Source organism: Solanum lycopersicum, chromosome 5 (assembly GCF_036512215.1).
Source record: "Solanum lycopersicum chromosome 5, SLM_r2.1".
NCBI lineage: Eukaryota > Viridiplantae > Streptophyta > Magnoliopsida > Solanales > Solanaceae > Solanum > Solanum lycopersicum.
In genome coordinates this window covers 55,127,491-55,153,212 of record NC_090804.1, presented here as the reverse complement: position 1 = coordinate 55,153,212, position 25,722 = coordinate 55,127,491, and the positions used below count along the sequence as shown (strand labels likewise).

Here is a 25,722-nt window from a genome sequence, read left to right as displayed (position 1 = left end):
AGTAAAGTCTTTCATACTTTGTCTTAGTTACCATTTGTGAGTCATTTCAAGATCATTGGAATTTTGTTGATTCCGTGATGTTGACCTGATAGGAACTCCTTAATAGCAGATAAAAGGCGATTAATCAGCGAAAGATAACATGAATTAGGTAAACAAATAATTAGGAAAAGGTTAAACTCAAAATAGTAGAGTAATTGTTGCCAAAATTTTAGACGAATTCTGTCGATGTAAGTAAATTCCTTATTGGAAAGGTCCTTCAAAGCAGATCTTCCGTGTTCCACATATTCTTCCCAATGAGTGAACTCTTCAACCAACTTGTTGCAATATCTATCATAGCACTTTCTACTTACAGTTTGTATCACAATTTCAATAAATTGAAATGAGATGTACAGATATGAATGAGCAAATATTACAGAGAGGTCTAAATGAACCTAGCAACACAAACAATTGTTGGCCTGCCGCTTTTTGCTTTAAATTGAAACCACACAAACATAGTGACATGAAGTTGAAAAAAGAAACGGTGATGACAGGATATTGACCCTGTTGAATTATATATTCATCAAGAATCAACTGAACAGTAACCGAATGTTCGATGTGTTATTTTTAATGTGTACTTATTTGTCTTTATATACTTTTTACAATCAACAGACTAATTTAACTTCCTAACTAAATTTGTAACTAAAGTTGTATTCACAAAAGAACCTGCTAGATTCTTTCATATCCTCAACACTCCCCCTCAAACTTAGTACTGCAAAGTAATCAGCAATTCCATGTTTGGATATCAAGTAGACATGCCGAACCTTGTTATTTTAATTGTGCCTTAAAGGGGTCAGGGACTTAGCAACACCCTCAGGCCTAACATATATAAATAAACAAAAATTACAAGCAGGGGGCGAGAACCTAACCTTTAATCTTATGGTGGTTCATAAGGTTACTTCGCCTACTAAGGCTTGTCCACTTATCCCCAATAATAGAAAAGGAAGCCTAGAACTACGCACCTAGAAGAGAGGACTTCTCTCAATACGAAGATACAAGGAAATCATAAATAAGGGAGAGTCTCTCATTATAAAATAAAGAAAGAGACTAACAAAAATTGTACCTCTTCCTAGAAGCTATACTGATACTATATAGCTATAAGGAAGAGGATTGTTCAAATGTCACAAAATGAACCAGTGGTAACCTGTTCTAGGAGGGCTGATCAACCATCTTTCAAATGAGACTTTTTTTTATTAAGACATTAGCATGTAGATATGTATTGTGTATTTATGAGATATCTTGTTGAATCTTTCCCTGATGAAGTGAGGTACAATTTATTTCTATGTGTTTAGTTCTTTCGTGATACACTAACTTAGCAGTCATTTGAATAAGAATGGTGAATGATGTGATTGGTAAAGGTCATCACATGACACACGATTTTGAAATTGATCGACATTATTTTCTGACTCTTTTTTAGAAAAAGTTTTTAAGCTTGCTTTCACTCGCTTCTTTTTCATTTTTTATCTTCTCTTAATTACTATTCTTTATTAACCCAAATTATTTCCTTTTTTTGAATTAATTAACTATTATTTTATATTAGTGAGTATCAAATTTTTAAAAATTTCATAAATATTAGTAAGCATATATTTACTTTAAAGTTTAAAAGTTATTTTCATCGTTTAATATTATTCGTGTCAAGTATAGACGATTGGGTTGAAGCTATAATTCTTGATATTTTTCATAAGTATATATCTGTAACAACACCTAAGATCAAGTACGAATATACTGAGATAATAATATTAGATGATTTATACATGTTCAAAATTTTAATGTGAAAAATCAGTTTTTTCTCAACATTTTATTAAACAAGGCCTTAATCATGTTAGAAAAAAATGAAATGCTAAAGAATATTTAATTTCAAAATATCTAGAAGAAAATATTGCTAAAAAAATTTACATAGTCGATCGATTATCCTATATAAATTGAAAAGATATATAACCCGAATCGAAGCCCAAAATTAAACAAATCCACTTGTTTATCTTATTTTGACGATGTTGCGCCTGGAATATCCAAATCTTGAATCTCCCTCTGGCACTATTCATAAGAGTAGGTGCTCTACACTAAGCCCAGCTTTTATATAAGCTCAAGAGCATACTTCCTTAGGTACATAACAATATCTTGTTGAGATTTTGCAAATTTAATACCTAAGAAATACCTTAGTTCTCCTAGATCATTTATCATAAAGGTCTTCTGCAGTGTTGTTTTGGTTGATAGTATTGGATCAAATCAACTCAATTGGATAAGAAACAAAGTAGGAATCGCGATTTGAAATTGTCTATTAAGGCTTAAGCGAAAATTTGCACTTTTTCAGTTTTCTCTATATATGGATGCTTTCTATCTCTTGTTATTCTCTCAAATAAGACCTAAAAGAAAGTCTTATATATGCACCATAATATTGGGCTAAATTTATCCACAAAGGAAAGGAAGGAAGACCCAAAATCTTAAATTTTTATTTATCCACATAGAAAGGGAAAAAGACCCAAAACCCAACATCTACTTCATTAATAGATTTGTACTTGAGATTATATATCCACTTGCAGCAATTGAATTCTTGCCTTCAGGTAGTGGTGCTAGGTGTTTTTACTTTTAAGAGAAGATATCTCATCTTTTCTTGCTTATTCTAACACGCATAAATAGAAAGAACTAGAAAGAAATTAAAAATTGGAAATAGTTATTTTTGGAAAGAATATAAAATCTGGAAAATTTGCCAAGTATGTTAAGTTGGATATTTTGGTCAACTTCAAACAACCATAACTCCTAAATCGGGATGACTTAGGTGTATTTCCACATATCGTAACAAAGATCTAGGAATAACTTTTCCAATGTCGCTGAGTTTGCACCATTCTGAGTGCGTATGAGTAAGATATGCCCATTGGAAGTTGGATTTCTTCGATAAGGAAGGTCCAATCCAAATTTTAGAAGGGTATTATGGTATTTTAACCACCCAATTAATTAATTTCATTTTTGATAATTAAGTGGGGTCTACACATATTGGATTCATTTTACGCTTTTGAGAAACAAGTTAGGGTTTTGAGAGAAGAGAAAAGAAGAGGAGAAGGAGCAAGGAATCGTCAAGTTTTGCAAAATACGCTCGTGGATTTCATCAAGAGGTAATTACTACAAGGTATGTGAGTCTTTCATAGCTTTGGGTTCGTTCAGTGTAATGCCAATCACGTTTATTTTAGAGAAGTTCGTTCTAGAAAGTTAAAATATGATGAATCTTGAATGGTGTTCTTGAATCTGTTTTTTGTTCTTGAATTGGGATGAATTAAGAAGTTTTTGAGATCTTTACGTCGAGTTTTAGAGATGTTTCGAGATAGCTTCATGGGTACATATGATGAGTATCTAAATCTAAAGAAAAATTGAGAAGAATAGTCGAGTTTAGGTAAATTGGGACTGAAAAACGAAGAGGGAAAAAGTCGAGCAAATCTAGTGCCCTAGTCGAGTCATGGACTTGTCCCATAATTTCATAAAAATTCTCTTCACTTGGCGGAGCGGTCATGGACCGTACTACTTCAAATATTATTTTCGCGATCAAAATTTAAATACACCTCCGCATCGTGGACTAGTTTCCGTGCACTGATTTGTTGATCATGTTTAGCTATCTAACATCATGAGATATTTCCTATCACAAATCACAATCCTTGAATCCATAAATCAATTCAATGAAAGTTAAGAGTCAAGTCAAGATAAGTTCATAAAGTTTTCCAAAAAGAATTAAAGAATTTTACAAATGTTTCAACTTTGTTTTAAGACTTGAGTTTTGAGTTGAGTAAAGAGTAAAGTTTGAAGTTTATTTCTTCAAAAAGAGTATATCGGGACTATGTGTTCCCTAAGAGTAAATTTTTTCACATTTAAGAAAGAAATGAAACTTTGATTTACAAAAGAGCCTTTGGGCCAATTTTTTTGTGAAGAGTCTTTGAGCTAGTTTTTCAGTACAGAGCTTTGAGCTAGTTTTTTCAATAAAGGGCTTTTGAGCTAGTTTTTCAGTAAAGAACCTTTGAGATAGTTTTTCAATTAAAGAGTAAATGGTTTCATAATTAAGTATTAGAGGAAACTGAGATTTTCAACATAGCTTTTGAGCTAATTAAGTTTTGAGCAATTATCTCAAACCACTGAAATAATTTATGTTTTTAACATAAAGAGCTAATATATTTTGGGAGTATTATTGCGCACCGATATTGGGGAGAGTTCAGAAAACTCCGACCCATGAACCATGTAGCCACCATAAGTAGAAAAGGATCATACTTTTTAGATGATTTTTTTGTGCTTCTAAGCATAGACTAGTGTGTCCACTTAGTAGTTCAGGTTCTATAATCATGGAAAGGTATAGAATGACCCTGGCAGCGTGAGACAAAATGTTGTATCATCACGATATCGGTTAGAAAACTCACACAACAGTATTTTGTATTTTATATACATCTGAAATATTAGTATTTTCATATACAAATAGAGTTGATATTATATCTTTGCTTAACATATAAAGTTATTATTGTATTTCTAAATATACAGAGTTGAAAATCATGTTTTAAAGCTTTTCTTTACATTTATTTACACTGCTTTCTATTAAAATCAGTTCAGTTATGTTGAGTTGAGTGAAGCTAAGGCAAGTATCTCTTTCATATCCTTTTCAATCTTAAGTTATATTAGCATTCCAATTCTCATAATCATACATTTAATGTATTGATGACAATTTTCCTTCATCGTCTCATGATGCAAGCGTAGCAAGGATAGGCATCCAGCTCATCGTTGATCAGGTTGAACACTCAGAGTCTGGTGGTGAACCTCCTTGCTTTTTGGAGGATCCCTTTTATTGCTTTCAATATTCTAGTTCATTATGATGTTGTTGGTATTGTCCCGAAATCCATCTCAATTATCAGAGGCTGCATAGATAGTAAGTTAGTTACTTCATTTGTCATTATCTTGTTATTGACTGATGTACATATTTGAGTTGTCACTTTGGCTAAATTAAATGTTTCTTTTAAAATATTTTGAGTTTAGTTTGAGACAATAGAGTTATTTAGAATTTGAAATCTTTTCTTAAAGTTTTAAGTCTTCCGCTGAGTTAGTAAATAAGACCAAGAGTTCACTTGGGGCCAGCAACCTCTCGAGTCTCAGGCTCTTCCAGGGTGTAGGCTCGGGGCATGACATCTACCCACATAAAATCTTTAACAGCTTATGCATAGATGTTAGGTTCAACAATATTAGACAACTGAGATAAGTAACAGTAGTATTTAGGCAGTCAGTGGTGCCGTAACAACAAGAATAATATTAGTAAGAGGAATCATTTGACGGATTATACCCAGTTTATATGGCATACAGTTAATCAAGAAAGAAGTCATGGAAACTGCATTTGTCCAAAATTATTTAGGGGTTTTCATAAGAATTATCAATGTCCATGTTGTCTGAAGTAGATGTCAGTTCTTTCTTTCAGCAACTCCATTTTTTAAAGGTATATCAATACAAGATGTCTGGTGAAGAATTTCATGTTGTCTCATGTAAGACTGAAATGATTCAGACACATAGTCTTTAGCATTATCACTTCTTATTGTGTATACAGTAGTATGAAGTTGGGTTCAACTTTCAGCACAAAGGAAATAAAAGTGAGAGAATATTTCAGAACAATTTTCATAAAATAAACCCAAGTCACTTGAAAAATCATCCATAAAAATAACAAAATACTTTAATTTTAGTGGATACAACTGGACATGATCCCCATACATCAGAATGAACTAACTTAAAAATAAACTTTTCTAGTTTATTAACTCTGGCACCTAACGAGTTATGATGATGTTTCACTGACTAACAAGATTCACTCTTCAATGAAGAAACACTCTGGAACTAAGGATAGAGCTTCTTCAAAGTAGGTAAAAGAAGAATGGCCCAAGAGACAATGTGTGAGGACATGACACTGGAGCAGATAACAAACTAAGGCACCTATTAATCAAGGATATAGATATCTTACATTTCCTTTACCAATAATTTTCTTCTTCACAAGGTCTCGAAACAAGCAATGATCAGGAAAGATGGAGATGAAATAACTCAGAGCTTCGTTAAGTCACACAAAAGTCAAATTAAAGACAAAATTGGGTAGACATAATACAAATGACAGGCTAATAGAAGATGCTGATAAATTATCCAAATCCCGTAGCATTAAACTAATCCATCAGCTATGATCACAAAATTAAGAGGGTAATGTGTGGGAAGGAAAGCTGAAAAAGATACTTGAATTACCTGTCAAGTGGATTGCAGCACCAAAATTAATCAATCATTTATTTAAGGAAGATACATGACATGCTTTACTTAACTCATCAACATAAATAAAAATAGAGTTCTCTATTGATTCCTAAGCCTAAATGGTTCTAGCAAACTCCTCAGCTAAGACAAGAAATGTTCTAATAGAAGATGGGTTAGGAGCGACCGCAATATTATCCTTTTCCTTCTAAAATATTTTGAATATGAGTACACAGTTTATTACTGTTCTACTTCTAGTGACAAAGATCATGGCAATTGTGATTTCATAGTCTTATTTCCTCGTCCCTTATAATTTGTCCATTTTCCCGAATAAGTTACTACTACTCTAGAAATAAGAATATTTTGTTAAACAGATGTCATATTAGTACCTTAAGAGGTGTAATTTCAGAGCTAGAAAGAAATATGAGATTAAGCCATTTCAAATTCTGAAGGGACGACGGCTAAAAAACTCATTGTAGCTATTAGTTTTCTTTGAGTCTATTGCATTTTAATATCAATATTAAGGGTGTGTATAGTAGGTAGGAAAATGTTTTCTTAGAAAACAAGAAGAATTTGAGGGTAGGTATGAAAAAATTAAAATGTTGAATTAAAAAGATAATATTAATCTTTTTTTCTTTTTTTTTCTTTTTTCTTTTTTTTTGGGGGGGGGGGGGGGGGGGCAGGTAGGAAGCTAGTGGGGTGGGTCGAGGGTATGGGTAAAGAAAATGATATTTTGAAGTTTAAAATACTTTTTTAAAAATAAACTTAAATTTTTTTTAGGGGGAGGAGTGGGGGGCTTTGAGGGAAGAGGTGAAAAAATTAAAATTTGAAGTTGAGGGGGTGGGTGGGGAGGGGTGAAAAAATAAAATTTTGAAGTTGAAAATATTTTTAAAAAAATAAACTTCAAAAAAAAATTAGATTGGGGGGGGGGGGGGGGGGTCAAGGGTAGGGGTGAAAAAAATGAGTCAAAAATATTTTTTAAAAGATAAAAACTTAAATATTTTTAAGGTAGGGGGATGGGTAGGGGATGGTAGTGTGGGTGGGGGGCTGGTAGTCGGGTGGGTTAGGGGCTCCCAAGTCTAAATTTTCCCTTTCAATTTGAACTAAGAGAAGTCAAACCAATCAAGCAATATGAAGAATGGACAACAAGTATATCAACTAAACAAAAACAACAAGATAAGAATAAGACAATCACACAAGATACAGAGATTTACGTTGAAAACCCTTCGATGTGATTTCACTCAAAAACGAGCTATTGTTCACGCTCAAAAATTAGAAGCTACAGACCTGCATATTCGATCTACACCATTGAATTGCAAGAATCGATGCTGAGAACTCAAGTTCAAATTGGGGCACGATCCAACAATTAATGAAGCAGCATACTCTATCTGAAGTAGACTGCCTGAGCAGAAAATTTTCAAAAGCAAAAACGCAATTTTTTTCTTTTTCTCTCAAACTCTAAAATGAATCTCTCTTGATTTCTCTCTCTCGTATTTTTGAAAATAAGACCAAATAAGCCTTATATGTGCCACATAATAATGGGGTTGTGATCTAAAGTAGGTTGGTCATAATAATACTTTTATTTGGGGAAAAATTACACGGTTAAGTAAACTTCTACTATTTAATTACTCATCATAGTTATAGTTTGATGTAATTACCACTCGTGTCTAACATAATACATTAATTATGTGGGCTGACTTCGAGTTTATATAATTAGTGACACGTGTATATGTATAATTCGCCAGAATATAAAAATACATATGTATAATGTATAATGTACAATTGTCTAACCGATATACATATAAAATTTACCTCTCTCCTACCCTGTGTCCACTCTCCTCCCTCTCCCAATCTCATTCGCCTCTCCCCTCCCTCTCCGAATCTCGCTTGCGATATATACAAATGCCTATGTATAATATACAATTATCTAACAAATATATATCTACAATTCACTTCTCTCCCACTCTTTCTAGCCTCTCTCCCCCTTTACCAATCTCTCTTGTCATATATGCAAATACATATGTATAATATACAATTATCTAACTTATATGCATATACGATTCACCTCTCTCCCACTCTTTGCCCTCTCTCTCGTGCCTCTCTCCTCTCGCTCTCGCTCTCGGTCGCTCTCTCCTCTATAACATGTCGTTACAAATTGTAATTATCAAATTATAGGTATGGAGAGTAAATATGCTAATTTTGAGTGGCTATATGTGAAAGTTCCTCTGAAATTATCCACATGGGAAGGAAAAAAAGATCCTAAACCCAACAATATCGTTCATCACAATCATTGTATGTTAATACATACACTTAGTTATTCTAATGTATACTGTTGATGGATGTAATTGTTCATCTTATATACAACAAAAACAGAATGTATTTATGCTTTTGTCATTGGTTAGGGAGGAAGTTCCTCCATTCGTTTACACTGAAATGAAACTGTTTCTCTCATTTTTTTTGTTATTTAAAAGTTTTAGAATTCATTAACTATTATATTGTTTTTAGTATACTCTATATCATCTCATTTTGAATATTTGTGGGATGAACATAATGTACATCTGAAGTTGTATAATTTATTGTGATTTTCTATATTAATATTTACAGTATTCATAAAATTTAAGTTGAGTATTATGTCATCTACAAATAACATACAACATAGAACCTCACTTGAGTATGCATGGTCAATACATCAATAACCAAGCCAAACAAAAATGGGCTAACATCAGTCCCTAGTGCAAATCCACCTCGACTGGGAAGTGCTCTGAGTTGTTTCCCACTATTTTTATATGAGTTTTGGGTCTGACGTATCTTTTCGTCATCGCCCTAATGTAAGTTACCGATATACCTCTATGTTCGAATTAATGCATCAATGTTTAGTCTTTTGAAATTATCTCTTAATTTTTCAAGAAGTCTTTTAGAATTTCATAATACATATATCTAGTAAATTATGATACATATATCTAATTATTTCTGCAAGACTTTTGATTTACATTATTACTAGTATAAATAGAGATGTAGCTGATGATTGTAATCATCTCAAGTGGTCGTAAGTAGACTATATAAAACTTGAACATTTTCTAAAGATAGTATTCTCCTTCTATATTTCCTAAAAATTGTTAACAGGAGCAGGTTTCGTTATTAATATGGGGTTAGGTGAAGAAAAAATATGGCATCCAAAACACATGAAGGTGTTTATTTTTCAATTGTTCTTACTCCATTTTTCGATGGAACTGATTTTAAAAACTGGAAGATAAGAAAATGAGAACATATTTGAAAGCTGAAGATTTGTGGACTACTGTTGCAAATCGCTTTGAAGAGCCACAAAACGATGGTGAACTTACAGCAGCAGAGATGAAAAATCTTGAGGTTAAGTATCGTCAAGATGCAAAGGCCTTGCAAAAAATCAAAATGGGAGTCTCAAGAGCATATTTTGCAAAAATTATTATTTGTGAGACTGCAAAGAAAGTTTGAGATTCTATGGAAATTGAGGTGTATGGTGACAAAAAGGTAAGCACTATAAATCTTCAAATTCTTAGAAGAGAGTTTCAAGATTTGAAGATGATAGAATTTGAAAAATAGATGAATATAAATGTCAAAACTAACAAACTTGTTGTTAGTATTAGAGATGTAATTTTTTATGAAAAAACATGGAATTAGAAGGATAAAAATATAGAGAATACTTATATCATATCTTTAGATGTGTCAAATCAAGAAGAAGATGTGAAAGAGGAATATGTCCCTCAATTGGGAGAAATCCCAGATTTAGATGATGAAGAACAACCTCCAAGAGGAACAAAAATGTTGAGTGACATTTATTAAAGATGTAACTTTTTCAATGGTGAGCTAGAAAAGTATGAGGAGGCAACAAAGCATGATGTTTGGAATAAAGTCATGGAAGAAGAAATTCGGATAATTGAAAAAAATATACTTGGGAGCTTGTGGTTATAACCAGAGAAAGAGAAGTTGTAAGTCTAAAATGAATTTACAAAATCAAACTCAATCAGGAAGGAGTGATTCAAAAGCACAAAACAAGGGGCACTGCTAGAGGATTCCACACAAATCATGTATTGATTTTTATGAAACTTTCTCTCCAGTTGCTCATCTTGAGACAATTAGAACAGTCTTTGTTCTTGTTTCAGAAAAGAAAGGGAAGATACTTCAACTTAATGTTAAATCTGCATTTCTTAATGGAATATTTGATGAAGAGATTTATATGAGAAACCTCAAGGATTTTTTTGTTCAAGGGGGAGAAGAGAAAGTGTACAGGCTAAAAAAAAAAGCTCTTTATCGGCTGAAGCAAGCTTCAAGTGCCTCGTACAATGAAATAAATACGTACTTTCTAAAAAATAATTTTGAGAGAAGTAAAAATGAAGCCCCTTTGTATGTGAAAAAAGACTATGACAGCATCGTAATTGTTTGTCTCTATGTGGATGATCTGCTCTTTACATGAAATGATGTGAAGATGATGCAAAATTCAAGCAAGATATGATTCAAGCCTATGCAATGAGTGATCTTACGTTGTTAAATTATTTCTTAGGCATCGAAGTTTCTCAAGTGAAAGAAGGAATTTTCAAATTTCAGAAAAAAGTATATTAAAAGTATTCTTCAAAAATTCAAAATGATGGACTGCGGGTCTTTGGTCATACCATTAGTAGCAAATGAGAAGTTCTATTGAGATGATGGAGAAAATAAAGCTAATAGCTCAATTTATAGGAGCTTGATTGGAAGTTTGTTATATCTTAGTTCAACAAGGCCTGACATTATGTTTGTTGGTAGTTTATTATCCAAATTCATGCAAGAACCAAAAGAAGTACATTTTGAAGCTGCAAAGCGTGTTCTATGCTACTTGCAAGGAACAATGGATTATGGGATAATGCACAAATTCGGTGGAGACTTGAACTTAATTGGTTATTTTGATAGTGATTGGTCTGGAAGTAAAGATGACATGAAGAGTACTTCTTGTTATGTTTTCTTATTTGGATCAAATATTTGTTCTTGGTTATCAATAAAGCAATGTTCTGTTGCTCAATCCACTGCCGAAGTAGAATATGTCTCAGCAGCTAAGGCTACTTCTCAAGCTATTTGGCTTAGGAGAATATTTGAAGACATTGGTGAAAAACAAAAAAGAGAGATTGTTTTGCATTGTGATAACAAATCAACAATTGCAATTGCCAAAAATCCAGTCAACCATGAAAGATCAAATCTTATTTTCATCAAGTATCATATTATCTGAGCAGCACAAGAGAAAGGCGAAATTCGATTGCATTATTGCTAGATAGGAGAACAACTTGTTGACATATTCACCAAAGTACTTCCTAGAGAAAAATTTTTGCTATCTTTGAGAACGCATTGGAGTTGTCAAGCAAATGCATTAAGGGGGATGTTGGAATTAATGCATCAATGTTTAGTCTTCCGAAATAGTCTCATAGTTTTTCAAGAAGTCTCTTAGAATTTCGTAATATACATGTATCTAGTAAATTGTGATTTACATTATTACTAATATACATAGAGATGTAGTTCATAGAGATGTAGTTGATGATTGTAATCATCCCAAGTGATCTTAAGTAGCCTATATAAAATTTGAATATTCTCTAACAATAGTATTCTCCTTCTATATTTTCTACACCCTAGCCTCAAGGCATATCCATAGAAGTTCCCTCGAGACTTCATCATTGGCTTATTCTTGATCAATGAATAGGATTTTGCTAACCTACTGCATGAAGGTGGTAACATAGCACCCTCCTTATTTTTAATTTCCCCAAAAAGTCGTTACTATTTCTGACCAACTAATCAAAATTAGGAACTTCTTTGTCATTTCAACCAGAAAGCCCCCAAATCCATTTCATTCTTTCCCACGTCATTAAAAAACATTATAATAAGAGTTGAGATGGATATAAAGTAATAAGAGATGGTGAATGCTTACCATACAAGTCTGAGTGGATTAATCTGTAGAGAAGCCTAAGACCTTTAAGGTCAGTATAAGGAGCTGAGTCTTAAGTGACACTTAAAAAGTAAGCAAACAGATCCACAGACACGTTTCCATATTCAGCTGCATAATGAATTGGATATAGACCAACATAACAATAAAGATATAGTAAAGGAGGATAAGTTGTTGCAAGGATTTTAGCTGCGTCTAAGTTGCCAAATCTAGCAGCATAATAAAGAGCAGATTTTACCAAGGCAATCTTGTATGGCTATATCTTCATCATTTTCTATAGTCGCCACCAACTTCTCCACAAAATGCTTGCCTTTTTCACCCTTTACCTCAACTGCTACATGGAGTGCTGTCTGTAAAATAGAGCTGCGTCGAATCCCAAATGTGCATCTTTGAGTGTTTCAGCCGATCCCCAATATCTTTTCTCAAGAATTCTTCTGCTTTCTCCCAATCTCCAGTTAGTGAAGCTCTGTATAGTTGCAATTAAGAGCTATAATCTTTGTGTGATTCAAATATGTTTCCACGCTCGGTCGTGTGAGCTGTACAATGAAAAACCAAGAGCCTGTTTGGCCATTTAAGAGAAATCGTGAATTGAAATCATATGAAATTGAAGTTCGACTTTTATTTTGTTTAGACATGCAATTTGAATTTTTGAATTATATTTTTTTCTCATAAAACATAAAAATTCTATAAGTTATGAAAAAAACTAATAAAATTGCCCCAAAATTTTGTACAATCACACAGAATAGGGAAAATACATCAGTATCCCTAAACTATGACCAAAATTCTAAAAAAATACATTGACTAAACTAAGGTCTTATTACTCCCTAACATATTTCATTTTGTAATTTTCTGTGCACCTTTTGTCTTACGTGGCACACTCCTTGACTGTGCATAATTGTGACACATGAGAGATATTTGGATATTACGTAAGTCCAGAGGTACACAAAATTATAAAATAAAAAAAGGTAAGTTGAAGGGCTAATAGGACTTTAGTTTAATTATGGTGTGTCTATAAGATTTTGATTATTGTCTAGGGGGTACTTGTATATTTTCCCTACAAAATAAGCAAAAGTACAGTAGCTCTCACAAAGTTATTATGAGATAAGTTATTTTGAAATTATTTCTTATTTATTGTTTGATTCATTGTATTGTTGCATAAATTATAAAAACAAGTTGCTTGTATTAAAATATATCCTTCTTTTATTTATTTTCTTATATTTTTTTGTCGGCTTTCTTTATTTATTTATTTTTAAAAACACATTCATTTTATTTAAATTATATATTTTTGTGTGTGCATTTTCATGATGATATCCAACATATTTAAAATTTAAATTTTCGTCTTATTTAGCTTAAGAATATATTTTCTATCTTAATTAAGTTTGTTAAAGTAAAAAAAGAAAAAGACTATTACTTATATATATCACTTTATTTAAGTATATCACTCTTAAATCATAAACTATTAAAATTATTTTCATTTTAATTGATATAAAAAATACAAGCTTTCAAGTGACTAAAAGAATAAATAACTAAAAATATGTAACTCAATAGTAAAGAAATAAAAATATAAATAAACATAAGAATTGGTCAGACAAACTCAATATATAAAAATGGAAAAATGTACAAATACCCCCTCAACCTATGTCTGAAATTCCAGAGACACACTTATACTATATTAAGGCCCTATTATCCCCTGAACTTATTTTATAAGTAATTTTCTACCACTTTTCGGTCTACGTGGCACTAGCTTGAAAAAAAAGTCAATCAGCGTTGAGCCCACAAGATAGTGTCACGTAGGCCAAAAAGGGTAGAAAATTATTAATAAAATAAGTTCAGGGGGTAATAGGACCATAATATAGTATAAGTGTGTCTCTGAGATTTCGTGCACAGATTGAGGGAGTACTTATGCATTATTCCTATAAAAATTATACTTATATAGTGTAATTTTCTAATAGAAAAGTGTAAATACATAAAAATAAGAGTAGTGAAGATTGAGTTATTACATATGATATTAAAAATAATGTGAATACAAAGAATGAGAAAGTGATGTATAAAAATGTTTAAAGAGATGTCTTTGTCATTTTATTTTTAAATAAGTTTCCTAGGAATTACTATACTACCCAAAGCAATACAAATTTTTAATTTTGGGATAAATTATCAGACTTGTCAGTCAAACAAAAAATTAAATGACAATACAATATAATGGCTTGTTAATATATTTCACACCAAACTACCCCTTAGAGTTCGTTTGTTATGGCCATATGGGAAATGAAATTAAAAAAATGCCTCAAATTTAAATTTCTAGGAAACAAATACTCCTTGTGTCCAAATTCATATTTTCTCTTTTAGTTTGTCCAATAAAGAATGACATATTTTTATATTAAGATAGATTTAACTTTCAAATGTTTATTTTATTTTTAATGAACATGAATTTGTAAATTTCTATAGCCCATTAATGATATTTTGGTTCAATAATTAATACAAGTTAAATCCTAAATATGTGTGGAAAAGTGGGGAAATGGGGAAGTGGGGAAGTATGTGTGGAGAAGTGGGAAAGTGGGTAAGTTACTTAGTAACTTCAACTACCCATTAAGTCTTCCACTACCCATTACCTCTTCCGACTACCCATTAAGTGGGGAGTTACTTGGTAATTCTAAAACAACTCATTATCTTCATTACTCACCATGATGGAAAGGTGAGAATGATATTAAAAATATTCTTGTTTAAATGGTCTTTTCTCTGTCATAAAGTTATAGTCTTATCTATCAAAGTTATTTATAAAGTATAAGCCAAGAGAGAGAAATATTTTCAGAAGAACGAAAAAAAAGACTTTCGCTCAATTCAAGTCAAGATTCTTGAAAATCACTATGGCAGATTCGGATTTGTATTCTTGACTGAATTATCATAGTAATATATTTATATGAAAACCATATAGTTCTACAATTATAAATAATTAATAGGATTTATGAATGCATAAATTCTTTATGTTTTCACAATTACAAAAATCCTAACATGTGGTATCAAGAGCCTAGTTTAAAAACTAGTGATTTTTCATAGAATCAATGTTTTTTGTATTTGAAAATGGCAATCGGTAGTATTAAGTGAAATAATTATTCACTATCAGGATGTATTGTATTTTGAAATTATATGTATGAGATTAGTTACACCAAAGTGGTCTAATTTTTGAAGAATTAATTCAAAATAATAATGGTTAAATGTACATTCAATTGTCCATTATTTTGATCCTTAATATTGGTATAACACTTATGGATATATTGAAGTTTTTGGTTGTAAGATATTTATGGATCACCTAAAGGTTGATTATTTCATTTTTATAATCATTGAGCATTAAGGAGATAATTTAGATATGTCATTTGTTTATTTATTTATCCAAAAATAATTAAAAGTTATTTAATTACGTTAAGTTCTTATGTCTAAAGTTGTATTTTGATGTTTCACTAAAAGGAGGGCATCAATATACATTTGAACTTTATAAACCATTTCTCAACTTCTCAGACTGGTGCGAACAGATCAAATTCATTTGCAGCATTTGTTCTTCATTTGCTTTCTGCTTCTGTTACGACCGTTAATGGTCTTAACTTCTCAGACTGGTGCGAAAAGATCAAATTCCATCTCGGAGTTTTAGTATTGATGTTGAACTTTACAATGAAAAGTCAATTGCTATTACTGAGACTAGAAGTACTGAAGAAAGAACTTATTATAAGCATTGTGATTGATCTAATACATTAGGCATAATGTTTATGCGAATGAATATTGCGGGCAACATTAAGACTACTCTTCCCAAGATTGAAAATGCAAAACATTAAACACTAATGGATACTTTGACCACCATGAAGTTTGATGGTTCACGTACCATGCATGAAAATGTCATTGAAATGACAAATGTAGTAGCAAAACTTAAGTCTTTAGAAACGGAAGTGGAACAAAATTTCCTTGTACAACTCATTATCAACTCATTACCATTTGAGTACAATCCTTTCGAAATGAACTACAACACCATCAAAGACAAATAGAATGTGCATGAATTGCACAGAATGTTGGTTCAGGAGGAAGTAAGGCTCAAGAATCAAGGAACACACACCATCAACTTTGTAAGTCATTAAGGAGTTGGAAAGACAGGAAAGAAACATGCTAAGGGAAACAGAGACACCATAATGTTAATGAGTCCTCCTTTCAAGTACGTGAGAAGGAACACGAGAATGATAAGTGTTGATCTGTGGAAAATCTGAACACTTGAAAAAAGATTGCCTAAAATTTAAGACATGACTCGAGAAGAAAGGTATGCCTAGTGCTTTTACATGTCTCGAATCAAATCTAACTGATGTTCCTTATGATACCTGGTGGATTGACTCCGATTGTATTGTTCATGTTTCTAAACGAAGCAGAAATTTCTTACAACACAAACCATAAACTATAATGAAAGATATGTGTATGTGGGGAATAGAGTGAAGGCTCCAGTTGAAGTTATAGGAACTTACTGTTTGGTCCTTAATACTGGGCATTACTTAGATTTACTTGAAACTTGTAATGTACCTTTTCTTTCGAGAAATTTAGTTTCTTTGTCTAAGTCAGATAAGACAGGATACTCGTTTAATTTCGGTAATGAGTGTTTTTAGTTTGTTTACATAATTATTTATTTGGTACTGCACTCTTTGTCATAACTTATATAAACTGAATCTTGATAATCTATTTGTTGAAACACTCTTAACTCAGCATCATAATATTAGAACCAAACGAAGTTTGATGAATGAACATTCTGCTTTCTTGCGACACAAACAATTAGGTCACATATCCAAACAAAGATTGAAAAGATTAGTTAAGAATGAAATTCTTACAAATTTGAATTTTACAAACCTTAACATTTGTGTGGATTGTATTAAAGGAAACCAAACAAGATATACAAATAAAGGAGTCACAAGAAGCACACAACTTCTTGAAATTATACACACTTATCTATGTAGTCCTTTTGATATTGCATCTTTCAGTGAAGAAAAATATTTCTTCACTTTTATTGACGATTTTTAACGTTATGGATACATCTATTTGTTATATGAACAATCTCGAGAAATAAATGCCTTAGAGACCTTTATTACTGAGGTTGAAAGACAACTAGGTAGAAAGGTGAAAATAATTAGGTCAGTTAGAGGTGGTGAATATTATGGAATATATGATGAAAATGGACAACATCCAGGTCCATTTTCTAAATTCCATGAAAAGCATGACATATGTACTCAATATAATGCAGGGAACACCACAACAAAATAGTGTAGTAGAAAGGCATAATCGTATATTAATGTACATTGTTAGGAGTATGTTAAGTAATTCATCTATTCCTCTTTCATTATGGATGTATGCTTTAAGGACTGTCCTTTACTTACTTAATAGGGTTCCTAGTAAAGTAGCCCCAAAGACTCCTTTTAAACTATGGACTGGTAGGAAACCTAGTTTAAGGAACCTGCGTGTTTGGGTTACTCGACAAAGTTAGAGTTTATAACCCACGAGAAAAGAAACTGAATTCAAGAACAATCAGTGGTTTCTATTCATTAGTTATCTAGAAAAATCAAAAGGGTATAAATTTTACTATCCTAATCACATTATAAGAATAGTTGAAACTGGAAATGCTAGGTTCATTGTAAATGGTGAATTTAGTGGGAGTGAAGAACCACATAAAGTGGAAATTAAAGAAGTTAGGGTGAGAGTTTCTCTACCTTTAACTTCTTTTAAAGATGTTGTTCCTAAAGTTGCCGCACAACATAACAATCAATAAGAACAGCAAATTGATGGTCATGTTAATTTTAGCGAAGCGATAATTAATGAACCTGCAGTAGATGTACCACAAGAAATAACATTAAAAAAATTCAAAAACAAAAGAGATATGCCATTTCTGATGACTATTTGGTATATTTACACGCGTCAGAATTTGGCTTGGGAATTGATAATGATCCATTTTCATTTTCACAAGATATCGAAAGTAATAATTAGGGAAAATGCACAATTACCCCCTCAACCTATGCCCGAAATTCCAGAGACACACTTATACTATACTAAGGTCATATTACCCCCCCTGAACTTATTTTATAAGTAATTTTCTACCCCTTTTTAGCCTACGTGGCACTAGTTTGAAAAAAAAGTCAACCATCGTTGAGCCCACCAGATAGTGCCACGTAGGCTAAAAAGGGGTAAAAAGTTATTAATAAAATAAGTTTAGGGGGATAATAGGACCTAAGTATAGTATAAGTGTGTCTCTGAGATATCTAGCAAGGCTGAGGAGGTACTTGGACATTATCCCTAATAAATATGTTGATGAATAAATTTTATGAAAGATAAGTTGAAATATGTGGAACAACATGATGTATGAGACCTTGTTAAATTACCATAAGGTTGAAAAAGATTTGGGTGTGAGTGGATCTTTAAGACCAAACGTGACTCAACTTGCAACATCCAACGTCACAAGGCCAAACTTGTTGCAAAAGGTTTCACCTAAAAAGATGACATCGACTATAGAGAATTTCACCCTTCTCTAGAAAAGATTCACTCAAAATTATAATGGTTTTAGTATCTCATTATAAATTAGAGCTACATCAAATGAATGTGAAAATAGTCTTTCTAAATGAAAATTTGGAGGAAAAAGTTTAATGAATCAACCTGAGGGGTTTTCTTGTAAAGGAAAGGAACACATGGTGTGTAAACTTAAGAATTCATTATACGAACTTAAACAAGCTTCCCGACAATGGTATCTTAATTTTGATGAAACTCTTGTAACTTTTGAATTTAAGAAAAACACTATTGATCGATGTATATATCTGAAGGTTAGTGGGAGTAAATTTATTGTGTTAGTCTTGTACGTTGATGACATCTTGCTTGATACTAATTATATTGGTTTGTAGCACAATATCAAGAGATATTTATCTAACAATTTTGAAAAGAAAAATATGAGAGAGACATCGTATGTGATTGAGATATAAATATTTCAAAATAGATCACAAGGATCATTAGGTTTGTCTCAGAAGCCTATATTAATAAATTGTTAGAGAGATTTAGAATGGAAAAATGCTCATCAAGTCCCGTTTCAATTCTAGAAGGAGATAAATTTAGTCTCAATTAATGTTTGAAGAATGGATTGGAATGTAAACAAAGGAGTGACATTTCTTATTCATCAATAGTTGAGAGTCTAATATATGTACAAACATGTGCGAGACCAGACATCAGTTTCACTGTTGGAATGTTGGTCCGTTATCAAAGTAATCCAAGAATAAATCGCTGGAAAGTTGCAAAGAAAGTGTTGTGATACTTGAAAGAAACTAAAGATCATATGCTCACTTATAGAAGATCCAATCATCTTGATATGATTGGATATTTCGATTCAGAGTATGCTGGTTGTGTGGATATAAGAAAATCCACATTTGGATATTTATTTCAGTTAGCAGGAGGAGCAACATCATGAAAGAGTGCGAGTCAGTTATAGTTGCATACCACTATGGAAGTTGAGTTTGTGGCGTGCTTTGAGGCCATAGTTCAGGTTAATTGGCTGCGGAACTTTATTTCAGAACTTGGGCTAGTCGACAATATTTTCAAACCACTGAAAATTTATTGTGATAATACCGTAGCAACAGTCTTCATCTCTAAAATGATAAGTATTCTAAGGATGCCAAACATATGGAATTGAAATATTTTTCAGTTAAGGAAGAAGTTCAGAAATTTAAAGTGATTGTTCAGCAAATCAAAAAATAAGTCATGAACCTCCCTCGTCAACCTACTACTTCAGCTCCCGATGACACCGACGACGAGAGTGATGAGGATGATTATATAGTATTTACTCCCTAGTTTAGGTCTTTGGACATTTATGAATTTTTTTAAATTTTGAAACGAATTTTGAGAGACTTTATAAGTCTTAAATTTGTGATTTAGATACTTTTGAATGTTATTTTAAGTTTTGTTCTTTTATGTTTTGCTTAGATTTTTTAAACTTAAGTGTGTTTAATTAGGTTGTATAGAATTGAATTGAATTGTATTTGCAGGTGAGCAGCGTGGGTTTGTTCGTCGCTTTCTAGGTTTTATTTTTTAAAAAGTTCCAGAAAAGAGACGGTCAGTGTCCTTTTGTCCGTTTCTTTTTTGGGATTTTTAACAAATAAAATCCTTTGTCCGACATTTTTTAAGGATTTAGAAAAAAAATATTAAAAAATCAACGGACGGCATCACAATTTAGAAATAAAAAAATGAAATTTAAAATAAAGCGACAGAGTGCGTCTCTTTTGTTTAAAAAAATCTAAAAAAAAAAGTCAATAAGAGACGCAGTCTATTGCTTTTTCTAAAAGCGTCAAGCTAAAAAGCGACGGAAGTGACTGCATCGCTTTTCTGACACTTTTGGCCAAAATAGCGACGGACTATGTTGCTTTTGTCCAACACTTTTTTGCAGTTTTTAAGTTGTGAAACTTATGATTGTTGATCCTTTGATGAAAGGATTACTCTCCAAAACATTTGTTGGACATGTTGAAAGAATGGGTCTTATAGATAGCAATAAATGACTTTCTATAAAGATTTTATTATGTTTATGCAATTGACACTTTGAGCTCAACTATATATATATTTTTGTTATTACTAGTTTTCTCTTGTATATGTTATTTTGAGAATGATGATGACAAATTTTTTTTAAGATAGAGATATTCTAAGCATTATGGTGGATCCATTTATTTGAAAGGTTGTGTTAGGCAATAGACTATATTGTAGTAATGGAAGGGACTATGCCAAATAAAGTGTTCTACAACCGACATGACTTGTATTAGTTGATTTAGTTAATAACGACGAATGATGTTGGATTTAACATTGTGCGCATGATGATTAACTTCAATAGTCAGAGGTTGTGCGCCAAGTGGGGGAATGTAAATTTCTATAGCCCACTAATTATATTTTGGTTTAATAACTAATATAAGTTAAATCCTAAATATGTGTAGGAAAGTGGAGAAGTGGCTTATATGTGTGGAGAAGTGGGAAGTTACTTAGTAACTTTCAACTACCCATTATCTCCACTACTCACCATGATGGAAAACTGAAAATGATATTAAAAACACTCTTATTTAAAGGGTCCTCTCTCTGCCATAAAATTATAGTCTTATCCATCAAAGTTATTCATAAAGTAGAGGACATGAGAGAGAAACAACTTCTGAATAACGAAAAGAAAAAGACTTCCACTCAATTCAAGTCAAAACTCTTGTAAATCACTATGATTGATTCGGGTATGTAATTTTTTACTCATAGTAATATATTTATGTGAAAATCATATAGTTCTACAATCATGAATAATTTATAAAATTTATGAATGCAAAGATTATTTATGTTTTCACAATCATAAAAATCCTAACAAAATTTTCAATCATTATTTTATACCACAAATTTAAAAAATCTTATTATCTGTTTTGCCGAGTAAAATTAGCTAAGTATATTAGTGAAAATATATTTATAATTTGAGCAAAAAAATAGAGTAATAAGGAATGGGATTTTAAACCTTTAGATTTAGGGCTGTAACATTGCTTTAAAATCAACCAAACTTGTCTTGCAGTATCTAATTTATGAATGGCTTTATCCCGAAGAAGTTGATCACTAAGAGAAGCCAAGATGCATGCTTTAACCAACCCATCATTCTTTTTCCTTTGCAATTTATCTTCTTCATTTCTGATCTCATCATCATTTACTTGGATTGTTCCATCAACGAATCCAAGTAAATGGTGATTGTTAAGGAGAAAAACAACTTGGGTATTCCATGGGATGTAGTTTGATTCACCACATAGCTTGATTGATACAAAGCATGCTTTATCAACCAATCGGTTTCAAATATAAAATTTCTTGAAGAATAGAAGAACCAAATGATCAATATGGCCATGATAATGAGGCAAGTTTTATAAAAAAGCAATTGACATAACACTTCATAAAATCGTAGAAAAGATTCAGGTACCTGAAAAATGAAGAGATCTCGATAAGTTATGTCTTGTTGGAATCGATATCAAATAACCGTCGATGGTGTTTTTGAATTCAAATTTGTCATATAGTGTGGACAAATAAATGATTGGTCAAGTAAAATGCATGATTCAAGTATATTTTATTTCACTTAGAAAAGTTACATTTTGGACTGATAGTTCATAAAGTATAATGTCAATGGAGTACAATATATTATTATGTGATAGTATAACCGTAAGATATCAAGTAGGGCTTGTGCCTCGGGGCATAATGGTTTGTCGCAAAAATTCTAACATTATTGGAAATGTTTTCTCCTATGGTGGATGCAATGAAGTTTTTTTTTTATCTGGAAACATAAAACTTGAATGCATATAATGAATAATTGTCATGTCTGGCTAGACAATGAAGGTTATATGAAAATTCTTGAAGCAATCGAGGTGTCTGAAGCATATAACTTGAAGGAAACTTTTTCAATAAAGCTTCAAGAATCCTTATATGGATTGAAATAGTCAAGGAAGAAAGGGATTCAAAAGGATGACCCTAATTGTCCTTGTATTTTTATGAAAAGGTCTTGGTAAGACAGAATTTTGTCTTGACCTACAGATTAGTAATTTGACAAATAAAATATTTAGACATACACGGAAAAGTTTTGATGCAATTTTATATGGATAAATCACATTCATTGAGTACCCCAATGATTATGAGAACGCTTGAAATAAATGATGATACATTTTGATCTCAAGAGAAGGATGAAGAAGAGCTTCTTGGTGATGAAACTCCACATCTTAGTGCAATAGGACGACTAATGCATTTTGCTAGCAATACTCGACCAAATATCTGTTTTGCAGTAAATTTACTGGCAAGATTCAGTTCCTCCCCAACAAAATGACATTGATATGGTGTTATGTATATACTTAAATATCTTTGAAGGACCATAGGCATGGGTTCATCTATTTCGAAGATTTCAAGTCAGAGTTGATTGGTTACACAAATGCAGAATATTTATCTGATCCGCATAGAGCACGATCTCAAACACACTTTATTTTTATATGGAGGCACAATAATATTATGGCGATCAATAAAGCAAATGTAGCTATGCAAAATAAAAACCCTCCATGAAGCAAGTCGAGAGTGCATCTGGTTGAGATAAATGACACAGCATATTCAAGAATTGTACGAAGATTGAGACATCATCGCAAGAAATTAAGTGATATTTTAATCAGGGAGAGTATAATACGTGTTGCACTCTTTTTCCCATGATCGAGATTTTGTCCCACTGAATTTTCCTGGCAAGGTTTTTAATGAGGCAACAAATAATGCATATCAAAAGATATGTGTACTCTTTTTCCTTCAGTAGAATTTTTCTCACATAATTTTTTTTCTAGTAAGGTTTTAACGAGGCACAATATCTATGGACATCCAAGGGGGAGTGTTATAAATCCATTGAATGAGTGGATAGTCCATAAAGTAGGTACATGAACAAATATCCATATTCACTAGGTTTCATAAACATTTTTGGATAAGAATATATCTATTTATTATGATACTTAATATGATGACTTTTAGAGTGATTTCTCAACCTATAAATAGGGTTGTTCATTCACTATTGTATGATATACATATGAGACTTACATACACTTGAATAAGAAGAAAGTCTTCTCCTACATCTACTTCTCTTATCTTCTTCCTTTATACTTATATTATTTTGAGCTTATATTTTATAACAGACACAATATTATTAATTGATAGTCCAATTATTTTTATTTTCTTATATTTTTTTTAATTATCTATATCGTATATACATACAAAATTAATCATATACAAAGCGATATGATACTTTTTTACAACAAAAAATCGTAATATTATTTTTTTCTTATTCTCGCTATTGTTTTCATCTAATTTTTTTTAAAGAATCTAATATATATTAATAAAAGAAATCATAATAAAAAATCTGTTGGCGACACCTTTTCTATGATCAATATTTATATTTATTTTTTTAATTATCTTTTCTTCCTATTTCTTTCATTTACTTGTGTTAAAAGAATATAGAAGAAGACAAAGGAAAAAAGAATGTTCAGTATATTAGCATTAATTATGTATATCAATAATGATAACATATAAATGTAAAAATTAAAAGAGAATGAAACAATTGTTTAAGAGGAAAGTCTTAGTTAGCTCTAATCTTCTTTATTTCTACTTAATTTATAAAACGTTCATTCTAAATTATTATTACACCGTATAAAGTGCAGACACATTTCCTATTAACCTATATGACCAAATAATTTGTAATGATTCTCACGGTCATTTTGTGGTTCATGTTTCTATTTTCCTGCTTGATCATCCTCATAGCTTTCTTTGGTTGTTTACATAATTATTTTATAGAAAAAGGTTGTTTGTTACTTGTAAGAATGAGTAACACGATTTCTTATTAAAATCAAATGTATTTGGGGAAGAATTGTAGTTCTGAAAAATACAAATTTAGAAAGATAGACCAAAGTCAATATTTTTTCCTAACAAGGTTTTAATGATTTTACTGGGTTTAGGGGTTAACTTATGACTTGATTGAATTGTTTGTGCGAATCTCAAGGTGTTTACTAGTATCTTTGATAATCACTCAACTATCAACTCTTTTCACAGAAAGTCATTTAATTTTTATTTTAAATCAAAAGTGATTCAAGTATCACTTCTTTTCATAGATAGTCACTCAGTCTATTTTATTATTTTTTCTCCACAATTTGTTGACATAAAAATTTTATTTTTAACCAAAATTTTAAAAACCAAGTACATATTCATTTAAATCATTTAATGACCCTCTTCATTTAATTCGGTCCGCTAAAAATGTAATATTAAACTTTCTATTTTATCATTAGTTTCCGAGATCTTTCTCTTGTCTCCTTTTTCTCCTAGCATTTTTCTTCTCTTTTTTATTTAAAAAAAAAAACTTTTTTAAACTCTAAAAACAAATACAAGCCCTAAAAGTCTAAACCAACTTTTATCTATGATAAACTCAAAAGCAAGACAAGATTATAAGAGTAGCTCTTTTTTGATGTTTTGATTTTTTTTGTCTTACTTGCATTCTGATTTCTTGCCTGATTAATTTTGGCTTCTTTAGCTGTCAAGAAGTCTAGTATTTAACAGCTCCAATCTTTATATATATATATATATATATGTTAATGAAATGAAACCTTTTGTCTATATACCTTTTGTTTTCCTTATCTCGGAAGAATATTTCATCTTTAATAGTGAAAATTTGAATCATAATGGAAGATAATTCTAAATCTAGATAAAAAGAAAGGAGGAATCCATTATAAAGAGCGAACGGACAAGAAATGATTTGAGGAAGTAATCATAAAATAGAAAGTTCAATATTATATTTTTAGCTAGTCTGATTAAATATGCGGGTCATTAAATAGTTTAAATGGATATGTATTTAGTTTTTAAAATTTTGCTTAAAATAAAAATTTTATGCCAGCAAATTTTAGTTTAAAAAATTAAATAGACTGAGTGACTTTCTATGCAAAGAAGTAATAGTTAAGTTAGTGACT

The 25,722-nt window shown here is 31.4% G+C and overlaps 1 pseudogene; it reads left to right on the top strand.

The window, feature by feature from the left end:
* LOC138348900 (uncharacterized) overlaps positions 1–20,050 on the top strand; it is a 30,920-nt pseudogene extending 10,870 nt beyond the window's left edge.
* The last annotated feature ends 5,672 nt before the right edge of the window (positions 20,051–25,722 follow it).